Source organism: Eutrigla gurnardus, assembly GCF_963514095.1.
Source record: "Eutrigla gurnardus genome assembly, chromosome: 5".
NCBI lineage: Eukaryota > Metazoa > Chordata > Actinopteri > Perciformes > Triglidae > Eutrigla > Eutrigla gurnardus.
The window spans coordinates 32,049,194-32,066,036 of record NC_139919.1 but is presented as its reverse complement, the minus strand read 5'-3'; positions in this window follow the sequence as shown (position 1 = coordinate 32,066,036).

Genomic DNA, 16,843 nt, shown 5'->3' with positions numbered 1-16,843 from the left:
TGCCGTATGTGCCTTCAGCCAGGTCACATACTGCGAGAATGCCCGGAAATTTTCTGCCATAAGTGCGGGGTCCAGGGGCATTATGTGCGGGAGTGTGGGGCCAAGAGGGGGCCGGAGGAGGAGAAGTGTTTGTTGTGTAGTAATGTTAATTCAAGGTGCTCTTGTAAGGAGAGCGAGGAGGAGGAGGGGGAGAAGGAGGAGGAGGAGGATGCAGGCTCCTCGGCAGAGCTTCTCTCAGAGGAGGATGAGAGTGAGAGCGAGGAGGACATGGAGCAGGAAGGGGCGGGTGTGGCCGTGACGGCTGACCTAGCCCGGGCTGGATCCAGAGAGCAGGTGGCAGGTGAGCAGCAGGATCTGAGCAAGGGGGCAGGTGTGGCCGTGACGGGTGACCTAGCCCGGGCTGGGCCCCCGGAGCAGGCAGCGGTGCCGATAGGCCGGACCCAGGCGGAGCTCATTGGCTTCAGCCTGGACGGGCTAGAGGCGGCTGGAGGTGGCGGCAGGGCGGGGGTTGGCTCCTGTCTTGGAGAAGACGGTGAGCTGCCCTCGGCCCAGGTGATGGCCAGACAGGGGGGCTCAGCCAGTGAGGGGCCACTGCTCGAGGGACGGCAGGGAGGGGTCCCTGTCGTTCCTCAGACACAGCTCGGGACCAGCTCCGACACCGACTGGGACCTGGACCAGGTCAAGCAGGTCAGGACGGGCCGAAAAAATAAGAAAAGAAAAACCAAACAATGATGTGCATTTCCTCCACTAGGTGCCCCTGATGGCTTCCCTCCTCTCTCTTAATGTTCGAGGGCTCCGCACGTGGGTTAAAACCAGGGCCATTTTTGCTAGTGTTAAAAGCAATGAAATCTTGTGTGTTCAAGAGACCTGGTGGGATCAGTGGGTGGAGCAAAGGGTGCGGGGGGAGTGGAAGGGCAGCATAGCTTGCAACAACGGGGGTGTTACCTCCGGAGGGGTGGCTGTGCTGTTCGTGGAGACAGCGGGGGTTACGTGGGCAGAAGTGCACTCAGACAACGAAGGCAGGGTAATCATTCTGGACATTGTGTGTCCACAGTGGGCAGGCAGGTTGATTAACGTGTATGCTCACAATGACGAAATGAAAAGAAAAGCTCTGTTTCTGGGGCTTGAAAGGTGGATCACTCCCACCACCTGGGGGACTTGAACCTGGTTCAGACCCTGAATGATGTGGGGGGGAGGGAGAAACTCAGGTCTGATGTCAGTAGGTGTGTGTTTGCTGATTTGTGTGCCAGAAATGACTTAATTGACATGTTTCGGGTTCTTAACCCAGGCAGGCGGGCCTACAGTCGGGTCCAGGTGGTGCAGGGCCGCAGCCGCCACTCCCGGATTGACTTGCTCCTGGCCTCCGGGGGGTTGCTGAGGGGGATTCGGGGGGTTGCTTATGAGCCTTGCCCATGGAGCGATCACCTGTTCCTCCGATGCAGCTTCTCGGGGCCGGGGGACGTCCGGGGGGCGGCCTGTGGGTCCTCAACGCTGGCCTGCTGGAGGACCGCCGCTTCAGAGGTAAAATGGAAAAGCTCTTGTTGTATTGTGTTCACGAGTGCGATGATGAGCGGGGATTGTTGGGGAGGTGGGGGGAGTTTAAAGCTAGAATAAAAAGATTAGCAATAAACTTCGCTAAACATAAAAGATGGCAGGAAAGGATGGAGGAGGAGAGGTTGGGTAACATCATTAAAAACGTCATTGATGACATTGACACGGCGACTGGGGCGCAGTTGGCCAGCCTGGAAGCCGCAAAGGCGAGGCTGGCTGAGCTGCACAGAGCCAAATGCCCTGCTGCAGCTCTGCGCGCCAAAGCAAACGACCTCCTCCACGGAGAGAAGTACTCGGCCTACTTTTTGGGCCTGGAGAAACTGAGGCAGGAGAAGCAGGTATCGAGCAGCTACAGGACGAAACAGGTAGGGTGGTCACGGGTCAGGACGGGGTAGAGGAGGTAGCCGTCTCCTTCTTCGAGCAGCTGTTCAGCAGGGAGCAGGTGGATGTGGGGAGGGGGGAACAGCTGCTCAGCAGAATCAGAGGTAGGCTAAACGTGCAGGATAGTGTTGCATTAGAGGGGAGGGTCACGGAGGATGAGGTCGCCAGGGCCGTAGCCGGCCTATCCAGGGCCAAAAGCCCTGGAGAGGACGGCCTCACCGCCGAGCTATACATAGCATTTGAGGAGTTTTTTGTGCCGCTTCTCACACAGCTATTTAATGAGATGGTAGACAATAATGTTGAGCCTGAGGGCTTTGCAGCGGGAGTAATCTCCCTCCTTTTTAAAAAAGGAGACAGGAGAAAGATACAAAATTACAGGCCGATAAGTCTTTTAAACGTAGATTATAAGATCCTAGCAAAAATCATCACGAACAGGGTGAAGGAGGTGGCCGGGGACGTCGTGACCAGCTTGCAGGCTTACGGCGTCCCCGGCCGGGACATAGCTGACTCTATCTTGGCAGTACAAGGAGCGGTCCGGGGGATGGAGGAGTCGAATAAGGGGCTCCTCCTGAACCTGGACCTAGACAAGGCCTTCGACAGAGTGGATCACTCCTTTTTGTTCGGCTCATTGAGCGCCATGGGCTTCGGCCCAGTACTAAGGCGACTGGTGGGTCTCCTGTACAGGGGAGCGCAGTCGCGCCTTAAAATAAATGGCAGGATAAGTAGGGCTTTTGGGATCGGCAGATCGGTGAGGCAGGGCTGCCCCCTCTCACCGCTACTCTTCTCCTGCATAATGGAGTCTTTGGCGGCCGCTGTCGCAGCTGACGGCCGCATGCCGGGACTGCCCGTGGCGCCGGGGCTCAGGAGGGTCACCGTCGTCCCCTTTGCGGACGACGTGACCATCCTGGCCTCGGCGCCAGAGGAAATAGAGTATGCACTGGAGCATATTGAGGCCTTCGAGGCAGCCTCGGGGGCAAAGTTAAACAAGGAAAAATCTAGCTTATTAGTAGCTAATGGGGGGGGTTTAGGTAGGTGGGGTTTTAATATACAACAGCAGATTAAGGTATTAGGAATATATGTGGGCATAGGTGGGGACAGGGCCTCACACAGTAACTGGGACGCGGCAATTAGCAGGGTGAAACACATTGTTAACAGGTGGCGGCCCCGGGGCCTCAGCCTGAGAGCAAAGGTAATAGTGTGGAACGCCTTAGTAGCCTCTACTCTAGTACATGTTTTGGGAACCTGCGAGCTGCCACATTGGGCACTAAACGTCCTGCAGGACACCCTCTCCACATTCCTCTGGAGGGGGAGGGCAAATTCGATCGCTCGACGGGTGTTAATTGGTAATAAACGGGAGGGGGGTTTAGGACTAATTGACTTGAGTGCCAAAAGAGACGCACTGCGGCTAAAAGTGATTAGGAAATTTCTCGATCCGGCCAGGCAGTACCCCTGGGAGGGCGCGATGGCGGGCTGTTTGGCTCAGTACGGCGAGGGGGACGTGTACAATCTGTGCACTCTCCCTCCCAGAACGGCCTACAGCCAGCTACCGCCGTTCTTCCGGGAGGTGCTAGAGGCGTGGGGCAAGTTGCTGCCCCGCCTCAAGCCAGCAGAGGTGAACAGAGGCAGTATCGCACCGTTGCCATTCCTCCAGACTCCCTTCCTCCAGCACGGGGGAAGGGCGCTGTCCTGCGCTCCGCTGCGGGCAGCGGGGGTCACGAGGATTGGTCAGGTGATTGACGGGGAGGGGTTCTTTGATTTTCAAAGAGCCAAAATTTCACTGAACAGGGGAGGGATTAGCTTTAGGCCGGGGCACGTTAGAAGCACCGGTGCTAGAGTAGATAGGGCCATGCCAGAGTCCTGGAGGAGGGCTCTCTGCACCACCGGACCGGTGCGGGACCCTCGGTTGGCGTTCCTCCTGTGCCTGGCCCCGAGCCAGGTCGTACCCCTTGCTGAGTATAACACCGGGGCGCTGTACAGGCTCCTCGCGTCCGAGCTGGGGAGGCGGCCTTCCTCCGAGGCAGCTTGGGGGAGGCTCTTCCCCGGCTCGGACGTGGGGAAGATCTGGAAAAATTGCAGCGTCCCACACCTGTCGCATGCGGCGTTCGACCTGGACTTCCGGGTCAGGCACAGGAGGGTCTTCACCGGGGTCGTCCTGCACCAGGTCCACAGAGAGCTCTTCTCCAGGACCTGTGCAGTTTGTCAGTTAGGGGATGAAGATGATGTACATTTGTTTGTGCACTGCCCTGAGTTGGTGGGTTTTCATGTCTTTTTACTGTCTGTTCTGCGCACTCATTGCCATTACACTCACACGACATTCACCCCCTGGACTCTGCTATTTGGACTGGATCATAAACACACGCTCATCAACACCGCACTGGCACTGGCACGGCAGGCCACCTGGACACGCCGAAACATTTCACTTCACGAGCACAGACACACATCTGTTACACGCATCTGGACAACACTAATACAGGCACATTTCAGGACACTGCACCACGCACGACAACTGGACGCACTGGTGGCGGGCAGTTCTCTCTGTTTTGTGAATGAGTTGGGTGATTTGTGTTTTTCTTTTGAGTGAGTATGAATGTGATGTATATATTTTTCAGTTCGCTTCATTTGTTTTTTGTTGTATTGTGAGTTTTCCTTTTATGTCTGTTTAGATATTTTCTGTCTGTTTTTCTTATTATGTGTTACATGGTTTCGTTTTTCAGTTGACCTTATTTGCATTTGTGTTTGATTTACAGTTTGTTTTCATTTTTGTACGGTCTGTTCTGTGTTGTTTGTGGTTTTAAATGAATAGTGTTTTCAAATTGTAAAAGTATATTTTCATAATAAAAGATAAAAAAAAAAAACACGCAGGTGCACAGAATCAGCTGATCACATTCAAACGAGAGACTTTGAGCACCGCAGGTGACACTCTCTTCTCCTCATTTCTTTTTTGTTTAGATGTTAAGCTTCTAACTGTTTGTTGGGGGAGATTGATATCTCTTCTTTTCTTAAATCACCCGTTTTATTTTTTGGGGGCGCTTTTGTTTAAAAACATGATGGAACAACAGACCTGGAACGGAAAAACTACAAATGAGAACGAACTTGACATGGAAGGAGAAAGAAAAAATAGAAAACTCACTGTAAATGTTGAAATAGAGGGGACGATCGGAATCAGCGCAATGAAGCTGATGAAGTGTGTGCGGGAGCTTTGCGGAGGACTGCTGGCCTGCCTCTTTATTAACGAAAACAAATATGAAATGACGATGAGCCATCCGAAAGGAAAAGCGAGACTCTTGGAAGGATTCAAAATCGGAGAGACCAGAGTGCACGCGAGGGAGCTGAGCAACGATGAGCTGGTGGTGTCGTTCCTAAACCTGCCGTTCTATCCATCTGACAAGGAAATATTGGCGAAACTGCAAGGCTGGGGAGTGACAGCTGTTTCCCCCATCAAACGGAGGATGTGGCCGGGGACAACGATTGCAGACGGGACTATATTTTTAAAGGTAAAGTTTAATGATCAGGTCCAGTCTCTCCCATACTCGGCTAAATTTAATACTGCTTTGGGTACGGAATATTTTCGGGTCATCCATGACAAGCAAATGAAAGTGTGTAGGATGTGTGTACAGCCAGGACATATCCTGAGGGAATGTCCTGATTTCCAATGTCACAAGTGCGGAGTCCAGGGACATTACGCCAGGGAATGTGGGGAAAATAACAATAAATGCAACCTGTGCACGAACAAAACTGAAGAATGTATTTGCAACAAAAGCGAAAACGATATCAATTCCGACAATTCCGAGACCTCCGAATCAGAGAGCGCAAACGTAAATGGATCAGGGGAAGAGAGCGAGCAGAGTGAGGGGGGCAATAGCGAGCATGAGAGTGATGAGAATGTGGCAGAAAAAGTGTGCGTGCCAACAAATGATGTGTCAGCGGGCGGCTTAGGCGAGCGCAATACAGCAAAAGAAAATCACAAAAACAAAAGCAAAGCTGTTAAAAATGTGGGGAAGAAGAGCGGGGAGACAGAGCTCCAAGCGAGGCCCAAACTCCTGGCTCGATCGACCCCACCGAAGCCATTAAGTCCCGAGACCATATCAGACACCGTGCAAAGCAGCCGGAGAAAAAAAACCCTAATACCTCAAACGCACCTCCCCAGGCGACAGACATCTCTGACTCGGAAATGGACATTGGTCAAATAAATACAGTCAGAAAACGAACAAACGATTGGCAGATAAAAAGCAAAACAAAGAGAAATAAAGCAAAAACTAATTCATGCAATATTATGTAAAGAAGGGATTTTTGAAAAAACAAACTGTCTACAGGGATCCGGGGGGTAGGATAATAGTGCTGGACATCACAAGAAACGGAAAAGATTTTCGAATAATGAATATATATGTTCCCAACACCGAAAAAGAAAGGAAAGTGTTTTTTAAAGAAATGATAAAATGGTGCAATCAAAACAATGTAACATTGAGCAAAAATTATATATCTGTTAATAATGTATTTAAAAACAACGCAAGCAGACAAGTATTACACCAAATAATGAGAGACAACAACATCATTGATATATGGAGAATATTACAACCAAACAAAAAATAATTTTGGAGGGAAACAAGAAAAGAAACAGAAATCAGAGAAGAAATCAGGAAAGAAGCCGAAAACATAGAAAAACAGTCAAACTATAATACAAGCAAATACGTGTTTCTAAAGGGAAAACTCAACAACATAGAACAAAAGAAATGCAGAGGAGCCATCATCAGAAGTAGAGCAAAGCATATCACAGAAGGTGAAACATGTACAGCTTATTTCCTTGGGTTAGAAAAAAAGAAACAAACGAAAACCTTCATAAAAGAGTAAAAAAATTAAGACGGGAAAATGGTTAAAGCAACAGAAGACATCTTAGAAGTGATAGAAACATATTACAAAAAATTATTTACAAGCAAAAAAATCAATGAAAACGAAATGCAAGAAACAATTGACAGCATTACAAAGAAAATCTCAGCAGCTGACAAGAGACTGGTGTGATTCACCCATTTCACAAAAAGAAATAGAAAACGCAATTGAAAACCTAAACCAAAACAAAAGCCCAGGTACGGATGGTTTAACGGGAGAATTTTAAAAAACCTTTAAAAATAGTCGGGCTCCCGTCATACTAAAACTTTACAACACCATGGAAAGTAGAGGATGCACTCCTGAGACTCTGACACTTGGCCTGATAATGGTATTATACAAGAATAGAGGGGACAAAACCTTGCTGGAAAATTACAGACCCATCAGCCTATTAAATACGGATTATAAAATCCTAACCAAAACGCTAGCAAATAGATTAAAAAACTTAATTGGTTCAATAATCAACTGGTCTCAAGCTTATAGCATTCCCGGCCGAGACATCACAGATACCATCCTATCAGTAAAAGAAACTATAAATCACATGCAAAAAGACGGAGGCATTTATCTAGGGGTAGATTTAGAAAAAGCATTTGACAGAATTGAACACAATTTCTTATGGGCAGTACTAAAAAAATTCGGTTTTGGCAACAATTTCATAAAATGGATCCAATTATTATACACCAACTCATACAACTGTACCAAATGTAATAGTCACATAACAGGAAAATTCCAAATCCAAAGATCAATAATACAAGGATGTCCCCTCTCTGTCCCCTGGCGGCCGAACCCCTCGCCTGCTTAATCAGTCAGGACAAACAAATAAAGGGCATAATATCTCCTTCAGGACAAGAAACAAAAATCATGCAGTACGCAGATGATACAAATATTACAACAAAAAACAAAGACAGCATAGAAAGGGTGTTAAAGCAAATCTCAACCTACAGCAAAGCTTCCGGTTCAAAAATCAATACAAACATATCAGAAATAATGTATTGCGGTGGGGCGGTGCGGTCGCCGGGCAGGTGGAACTTTAGGGAGGTAGGAGAAAGTGTCAGGGTCCTGGGAGTGCATCTCGGACAATAAATACAATAACTACAAGCATCTCAGCCCATTTGATCAAGAAATCTTTGATGCCTGGAGGTTGGTGCGACCACTTCTAAAAGTAAAAGTGCGCAGTCAACAACAACTCCTGCAGCTGCCAATATTCCACAACCCAGAAATAACGTGCTCTGGCAACTCTCTCTCCTGCAGCCCCGTCAGAAGCAGGAATCAACAGTCTAAACGACATACTAGACAAGGGGAAAATAAGTTCTGGAAAAGTCCATGGTGTTGTAAAGGGAAAAAACATCAAACTGAGGAAACAACTTATTGAAAACATTTGCTATAATATTGCAGTGGCACTGCCCCTAGAGTGGAGGCAAGCCTTTTTCTTAACCAGGGTGCAGGATAACGCTCTAGACTTCCTTCTGTCAGCTGGCTCAGAATCCAAGAGCCTACAGGAAATAAATACACATTGTGGTGGAAATTTGTGGTGGAAATCAGTTTATGATCACCTGATGAGAAATAAGAATACAACTCCTAACAGCGCTTTTAGTAATTTATTCTATAAAGAATCCAAAACAGGCTAGCAGTCGCTACAGACAGACTGTAAACAGACAAAGTCTAATAAGTCAAAGCCCTCGCAAACAGGGTGTCCAAGCGGACCGCATCACCGACATACAGCTTCAGAGCAAACTATCTGGCCAGATAGGGGCAGACTCCTTAAGAGTCTGACCAATTCTTCAGTCTTGAGAAGGGCTTTTTATACAGTTGTTTGTGATGTGTCATCAGAAAGCATTGTTCCGTTGTTTGTGTAGACGGAGAACTTTGTCCAGAATGTGGTGTTTGAACCACTTATCAGTGTCCATAGACCCATATTGACTTGCCAGCTGTGCTGGTGTCACAAGATGCATTTCACAACTCATGTAACACATGACATGACATAAGTGCAGAATACAGGTTACCTCATGACACTTGGAATAGTATGAGTTAAAACTACTCAAACTACTAATTATACTATAATGAACTACTAAATGAGAAATTCCCATCACACACATCATTGGTACCTGACACTTCCAGAACAGCAAACGCAAAGACCATCGTCAGAAACAAACTGGGAAAAACAGTTCCCTGACAAAATCATATCAAAAATCTGGAAAAACATTAAGCCAAAATTCAGCAACCCACAATGCACAAACACAGACTTTAAAATAAGACACAGAAGGATTTTCACAGGTGTCATCCTGCACCAAATCAATAAAAATCAATATGGGAGAGACTGTGTAGTGTGTAAGAATGGAACTGAAGACCTAGAACACCTTTTTCTCCTCTGTCCCGTCTGCAAGAGCTTCACAGAACAAGTAAGAACACTCCTGGAAACCACATGTGGACTGAATCACACAGAAGACAAAGACTGGAACTGGACATTACTATTTGGACTCACAAACAACACAATGGGTAAAAACAATTTAACAAACATAATCCTGGCTTTCACTAGACACACAATATACGTCGCAATGAATTTCAAGCTGTACGAAAACAAGGACATAGACAGATGGGCATATTTTACAAACACTTTGAAACTTCACATAAAAACAATACATTTCCACAACAAGGGCAATAGTGAACAAACATTCCTCAAAGGAAACAACCTCATCTCTGAAACAAAAAAGGGAAAGCTCATATTCAACCTATAAATGCAATAAGTGGTGAGCAAAGTAATGTACCTTCTTTATTGATATGAGTTTGTTTTAGAAAATGTATTTCGAACAAAAATGTAATTCTTGTAAATAATGTATATACCTGTACAGAAAAACATGAAAATGTTTGAATCTTAATAAAAAAATATTAAAAAATTAAAAAAACACACCCGATCTCTTCTGATCTCGGAAGCTAAGCAGGGTCGGGCCTGGTCAGTACTTGGATGGGAGACCGCCTGGGAATACCAGGTGCTGTAAGCTTTTTCATTTATCTCGACGAACAGCAGAAGGCGCTGCTTTTCCCCCACGGCGACATCGGATGAATATATATTCTGAAAAGTTATGTTCTTCAGCACTGTACTTTTCACATGTGAGAAAAGATCAAGTTTCCTGGCGATAAGTGCACCCAGGCGTTAATGGTGGTGACGATCGACATCTATAAAGGGCTTTTCTCCGCATCCTTCTTCGGCTTACGGCCTGTCACATCGAAAGGTGTTTAACTAAACTATAGATGTACGCAGCATACACTGAATAGGGCTGGCGTGACCTCAGCCCGTACAGCAGGTGCCGAAGCACAGGTCCCGTTAGGAGAAAGGATCCAAAGCAAACACGTTTTCTAAAATAAATAATAATATTTATTGACCAGAAAGGGATAAGGGAAGGGGAGAACAAAACAGGAACAACAGTAAGACAAACAAACACTAAACTATAACCCACTCAGCTGGGTACGACAAACTAATATAACACAAGCGAACAACAACTTTCACCAGAGAAATTGGCGCAGAGCCTACAAACAATGGCATGAAAGCCTAGAAATTAGACAGGTAGTGTCCACATCAATGGCATAGAGCCCAAACACGATACAAGCAGTATCAACCGTGGCATAGGGGGAAGTGGTGTGGGAGAGCACAGGCTTTATCCACCCGCCCCTTTTGATTGTAATTGCCCTCAGCTGTGCCTCACTGGGCCTGCAGGATACTCTACAGGAAGGGGCGGGGGTACCTGAGCAGAGGGGGGAAAAGAAAAGAGATTAAAATCCTCATACAAAATAACTACCTATACCAACCTGATGTTTACATTGAACGGACTACGTTAATAATGATGAGCCAACCCCCCCAAGTAACAGCCATAGTGGGTTTTTTGATTTATCACAGACCACAATCCCCCGACAGCTTTTGCTGCCCGGGGGGATTTTGTTGTTGTTTTTGAGTTAGGACGGACAGCATGGCATTGAACAAAGGAATGGACCAGGTGACGAGTGTTGTAAAGGAGAGGCGGGAGGTGCAAAGACAACCAGAAGGAAGAGCAGGACAAGAAAGGGAGAAGGAGAGTGGGATGAGAAATCACTACGGGAAGGAGCTGACGGTGGAGTTGGAAATTGAGGGAACGGCAGCGATCACGGTCATGGACATGCTGCGGGAGGTGGGAGCGAGCTGCGGAGAGCTGACGGGATGCCGGGTGAGAGGAGAGAACATATATGAACTCACCATGAAGGACGAGGAGGGGAAGCGCAAGTTGCTGGATGGGGTGCGCATAAAAGGTGTTATGGCGCATGCCAAAGACATTTTTAATAATGACATGGTGGTATCCTTCATAAGCCTGCCGGTCTACATGGAGGGCGCGGCAATACTGGCGGGGGTGGGGGAATGGGGAGTACGCGCGATCTCAGGAATCAAACGGCGGAAGTGGCCAGGGACAGAGATTCCTGAAAGTTCGGTTCAACGAACAGGTCTGGTCCCTCCCCTACTCCACTAAATTTGAGACTTTGAGGGGAGCAGAGTACTTCCGCGTCATCCACGACCGCCAGGTGCGCGTTTGCAGACTCTGCATTAGGCCAGGGCACATCTTCAGGGAATGTCCTGAATTTAAATGTTTCAGGTGCCACAAGACTGGTCATTACGCACGGGAGTGCGGGGAGCAGAGGGGGACAGAGAGAGAGGACGAGGAGGGGGGAAGAGGAGGAGAGATGGAGGAGAAAGCAGGAGCGCGCTGAAAGGGGAGACGGAGAGTGCACTAGAAGCGAAGAAGAGGGAATGGAGAAAGAACTAGAATGGAGGTATGGAAATGAGGACATCAGCAACGGAGAGGGGATGGAGTGGAAGAGTGAAGTGGAGACAGACGAGACAATGGAAGCAGATGAGAAAGGACGCGAAAGAGACAAGGCTCAATTGAAAAAATCCAGAGTGGGAGAAGCGGCAGGGAAGAGAGAGAGAGAGGGGAGATCCAGGAGGGAGACACCTGAAGCGCAGAGACTGGTGGTGAAAAGAAAAGCGGACTGATTGATGTTTGGAGGGAGAGGCATCCAGGGATGAGGGCATTTTCAAGGAGACAGGTGGTGAGAGGGGTGTTAAAACAAAGTAGAATAGATCTAGTATTGAGTAAGGAGGGCATAGCAGATAGGATAGGGAGAATAGACTATAAAGTAACTGCACTGAGTGATCACATGGTGTTAGGATTTAACTTGGGTTTAGTTTGTGAGAAGAGGGGGGTGGAGTGTGGTGTCTGACTGGAATGTTGCTAAAAGAAGAGAGATATAAAGAGAAAGTAAGAGAATGCATCAGGAGGCGAACGGATGAGAGTATGCATGTGGGAGATATGGGGAGATGGTGGGAGAGTGTGAAAGAGGATATGAAGAAATTGAGTATGGATTATAGTAGAGGCAGGAACAGAAAAGAGAGAGAAAGAGAGAGGAGATTAAAAGAAGCGCTAGAATGGGAGGCAGGGAGGTCGGACAGGGCGGTGGGATATGATTTAGGGAAGTATATTAGAATAAAAGATTATTTAAAAGAGCTAGAACAGAAGAGATGCATGGGAGCAATAGTTAGGAGTAGAGCCAGATATGTTATTGAGGGAGAGAAATGTACCAGGTTTTTTTTAGGGCTAGAGAAGATAAAACAGAAGAAGACTTATATGGAGCAGGTTGAAGGGATAGCTGAAAGAGTAGAGGATTTATATAGGGAGCTGTTTAGGAAGGAAGAGATTAACGAGGAGAGCATAGAACAGGTGGTAAATAAGATGGAAGCCAGACTCAGTGAGGACAATAGGGAGATGTGTGATGGAGAGATAGGGACGGGAGAAATAAGGGCAGCCATATTAGGGTTAGGTAGGAACAACAGCCCAGGGATAGATGGTTTAACGGGGGAGTTTTACATCGAATTTAGGGAGGAATTAGTGCCAGTGTTGGACAGACTGTTCAGATGGATAGAGGGAAAGGGTGTAATGCCTGTGAGTATGTCAACAGGATTGGTTAGTCTCATATATAAGAAGGGCAAGAGGGATAGGTTAGAATACTATAGGCCTCTGAGCTTGTTAAATTGTGATTATAAAATATTAGCTAGAGTGTTAGCTGGCAGGATCAAGAAAGTTATAGGGACAGTGGTAAGATCGACTCAGGCATACAGCATACCGCGCAGGGATATTTCAGACACAATTAGCAGTATTAGAGACACTATAGATTATATGAAGGGTGGTAAAGGAGGGATTGTTTTGAGTTTAGATTTAAATAAAGCTTTTGATAGGGTGGATCACGGATACTTATTTAGGGTGTTGGAAAAAGCAGGCTTCGGGCATAGATTGGTAGGGTGGATTAAGAGGCTGTATGATAGGGCAGTAAGTAGGGTTAAGATAAATGGAATAGTCACAGATACATTTAGATTAGAGAGGTCAGTCAGACAAGGGTGTCCGCTGTCGGCTATGCTTTACTCGATGTCAGCGGAGCCATTAGCGGCACTTCTTGAGCAGAACAAAAAGATCAGAGGCATAGAGTTACCGAATGGACAAGTCTGTCTATTATACCAATATGCAGATGATACAACAATTACAGTTAGGGATAAGTGCAGTTTGGATGAGGTCTTAGGGAGTATAGAGATATATGGTAAAGCATCAGGGGCAAAAGTGAAGATAGAAAAATCTGAAATCATGTACATAGGAGTAGATAGAGTAGAGAGGACAGACATAGGTTTGAAAGAGCGGAAGGATTATTTTAGGGTATTAGGGGTGAACCTAGGGATAGAGGACAGGGAGATATATGCAGTTTGAAGGGATAGTAAATAGTATTAGGAAAACGTTAGGATTTTGGAAACTTAGAGGGCTGATGTTAAAAGGGAGGGTGGTGGTGGTGAATGCGCTAATGATGAGCAAATTTGTGTATGCGATGAATGTACTGGATGTACCTGAAAGGGTGTTTAAAGAGGTGGAGAGAATGGTGAGTGAATTTCTGTGGGGCAAAAAGGGAGAACACGCCCGATCTTATCTGATCTCGGAAGTACCTGGTCAGTATTTGGATGGGAGACCCCCTGGGAATACCAGGTGCTGTAAGCTTTTTTATTTATCTTGACGAACAGCAGAAGGCGCTGCTGTTCCCCCACGGCAACATCGGATGAATATATATTCTGAAAATTTATGTTCTTCAGCACTGTACTTTTCACATGTGAGAAAAGATCAAGTTTCCTGGTGATAAGTGCACCCAGGCGTTGATGGGGGTGACGATCGACATCTATAAAGGGCTTTTCTCCGACTGCGTCTTTCGCTTACGGCCATACCACCCCGAACCTCTTGGAGCGCAGTTGGTGTGTGTGTGAGTTGGCGTGTTGGATTGAGAGCAGAGAGTGAGAGCAGCAGTGAGTGCAGTGAGTAATTGTTTGTCTGTCCGAATTGTTTGTTCGTCGTGTGAGTGCTTGTGTGCAGTGTGTGTTTTCTTCTTTCTTTTTTCTTCCCTTCTGTCTTTTCCCACTTCTCATGCACTTTGAGTTATTCCGGTCTTTGGTGTATTAATAGTTAGATAAATACCCCCCGGCAGTGGCTAGCACTGATCGGGGGTGGGTTTCACGGTAGTTCTTTTTGTGTTTAAAAAAAAAAAAAAAAAAAATGACGGACATAATGGTTAAGACTAGAAGCAAGGCTAAAATGACGACGATTAAAGGAAATATGGACCCGGAAATGGCTGCACCTGCTCTCTCCTCTGGGCGTCCTGCAAAGGGCGTGCAGAGGGGAGAGGAGGCACAAAGTGTGTATGAGGTGAGAATGAGCAAGAATGGTGGAAATGTGAATGAAGTGGAGTCAATGAGTGAGTCTGAGTGTGTGGATGCAGGTGAATGGAAGACTGCGGGGGGGAAAAACCGGGTGGTGGCCCCAAAGCAGCGGGCCACGAGGAGCGGGACGACTTCCGGGTTGGCAGCCGGCTCCACCGGAGCAGCTGGAGCGGTGCCACCGAGGGAGGCAGCCACGAGGGCCGGGGACGCCAGAGCGGCGGGTCCCGCGGCGGGTCGAGCAGGCTCGGTGGGGCTGGGGAAGGCTCCGATGGCGGTGGCTTCGGCGGCTTCGACGGGGGGACGGAGCGTGTCCTTCGCTCCGGAAGGGACCAAAGCGGCGGCGGCTCCAGCGGCGGTGATTCCAGCGGCCGGAGCAGCGGCGGCGGCGGCCAACCAGGCGGGACGGGCGGGCAGGCCAGCCCAGGCGGCAGCAGCAGCGGCGGTGGATTCGGCGGGACGAGCGGAGGCTCCGGCGGCGGCTTCGAGGGCGGCAGAGGTCGGGAGAGAAACAGCGGCTGCCTTGCTGGCAGCGAGAAGGGCCAAGGCTGCGGGGGCTGGAGCGGCGGCTGGATCGGGGGCTGGAGCAGCGGCTGGAGCAGCGGCTGGAGCCGCGACGAGCCCGTCCGTGGCAGCAGGACCCCAGCGGACTTTCGAGAAGGAGCTCACCGTGCTCTTGGAGCTTCAAGGGACTCTCCCCATCTCTGCGATGGAGCTCATGCGGGCGGTGAGGGGCTTGTGTGGGGGCTTGGTGGCTTGCCGTGCCACCGGTCCCCGCGCTTACGAAGTGACGATGACGCACATCAAGGGTAAGGAGAGAATCCTTGATGGCTTTAAAATTGGAGACACTGCTGTTTTGGCTAAGGGTCTGTGTAATGATGAGCTAGTCGTGTCGTTTCTCAACCTGCCTGCCTACATAACTGACGAGGAGATTGTGGCTAAATTAGAGAGCTGGGGGGTGGGTGCTGCCTCCCCGATAAGGAGACGAATGTGGCCGGGGACAAATGTCGCTGATGGGACCAGGTTTCTCAAAGTCAAATTTAATGACAAAATACAGAGCCTGCCGTACTCGGCACGGTTTGAGACGGCCCTAGGGCCGGAGTACTTCAGGGTCATTCACGACCGGCAGGTTAAAGTGTGCCGTATGTGCCTGCAGCCAGGGCACATACTGCGAGAATGCCCGGAGTTCTTTTGCCATAAGTGCGGGGTCCAGGGGCATTACGTGCGGGAGTGTGGGGCCAAGAGGGGACCGGAGGAGGTGAAGTGCTTGTTGTGTAGCAATACAAATTCAAAGTGCTCTTGTAAGGAGAGCGAGGAGGAGGAGGGGGAGGAGGAGGAGAAGGAGGAGGAGGAGGAGGATGCAGGCTCCTCGGCAGAGCTCCTCTCTGAGGAGGTGGAGAGTGAGAGTGAGGACATGGAGCAGGAAGGGGCGGGTGTGGCCGTGACGGCTGACCTAGCCCGGGCTGGATCCAGAGAGCAGGTGGCGGGTGAGCAGCAGGTCCTGAGCAAGGGGGCGGGTGTGGCCGTGAAGGCTGACCTTGCCCGGGCTGGGCCCCCGGAGCAGGCAGCGGTGCCGATAGGCCGGACCCAGGCGGAGCTCATTGGCTCCAGCCTGGACGGGCTAGAGGCAGCCGGAGGTGGCGGCTGGGCGGGGGTTGGCTCCTGTCTTGGAGAAGACGGAGAGCTGCCCTCGGCCCAGGTGATGACCAGACAGGGGGGCTCAGCCAGTGAGGGGCCACTGCTCGAGGGACGGCAGGGAGGGGTCTCTGTCCTTCCTCAGACACAGCTCGGGACCAGCTCCGACACCGATTGGGACCTGGACCTGGTCAAGCAGGTCAGGAAGGGTAGAAAAAATAAGAAAAGAAAAACGAAACCATGATGGCTTCCCTCCTCTCTCTTAATGCTCGAGGGCTCCGCACGTGGGTGAAAACCAGGGCTATTTTGACCAGTATTAAAAACAATGACATCTTGTGTGTTCAGGAGACCTGGTGGGATCAGCGGGTGGAGCAAAGGGTGCGGGGGGAGTGGAAGGGCAGCATAGCCTGTAACAACGGGGGTGGTACCTCCGGAGGGGTGGCTGTGCTGTTCGGGGAAGCAGCGGGGGTTACGTGGGTAGAAGTGCACTCAGATAGCGAGGGTAGAGTAATAGTGCTGGATATCGTGTGTCCACAGTGGGCAGGCAGGTTGATTAATGTTTATGCACATAACGATGAAGTGAGAAGAAAAGCTCTTTTTCTAGAGCTGGAGAGGTGGATCACTCCCACC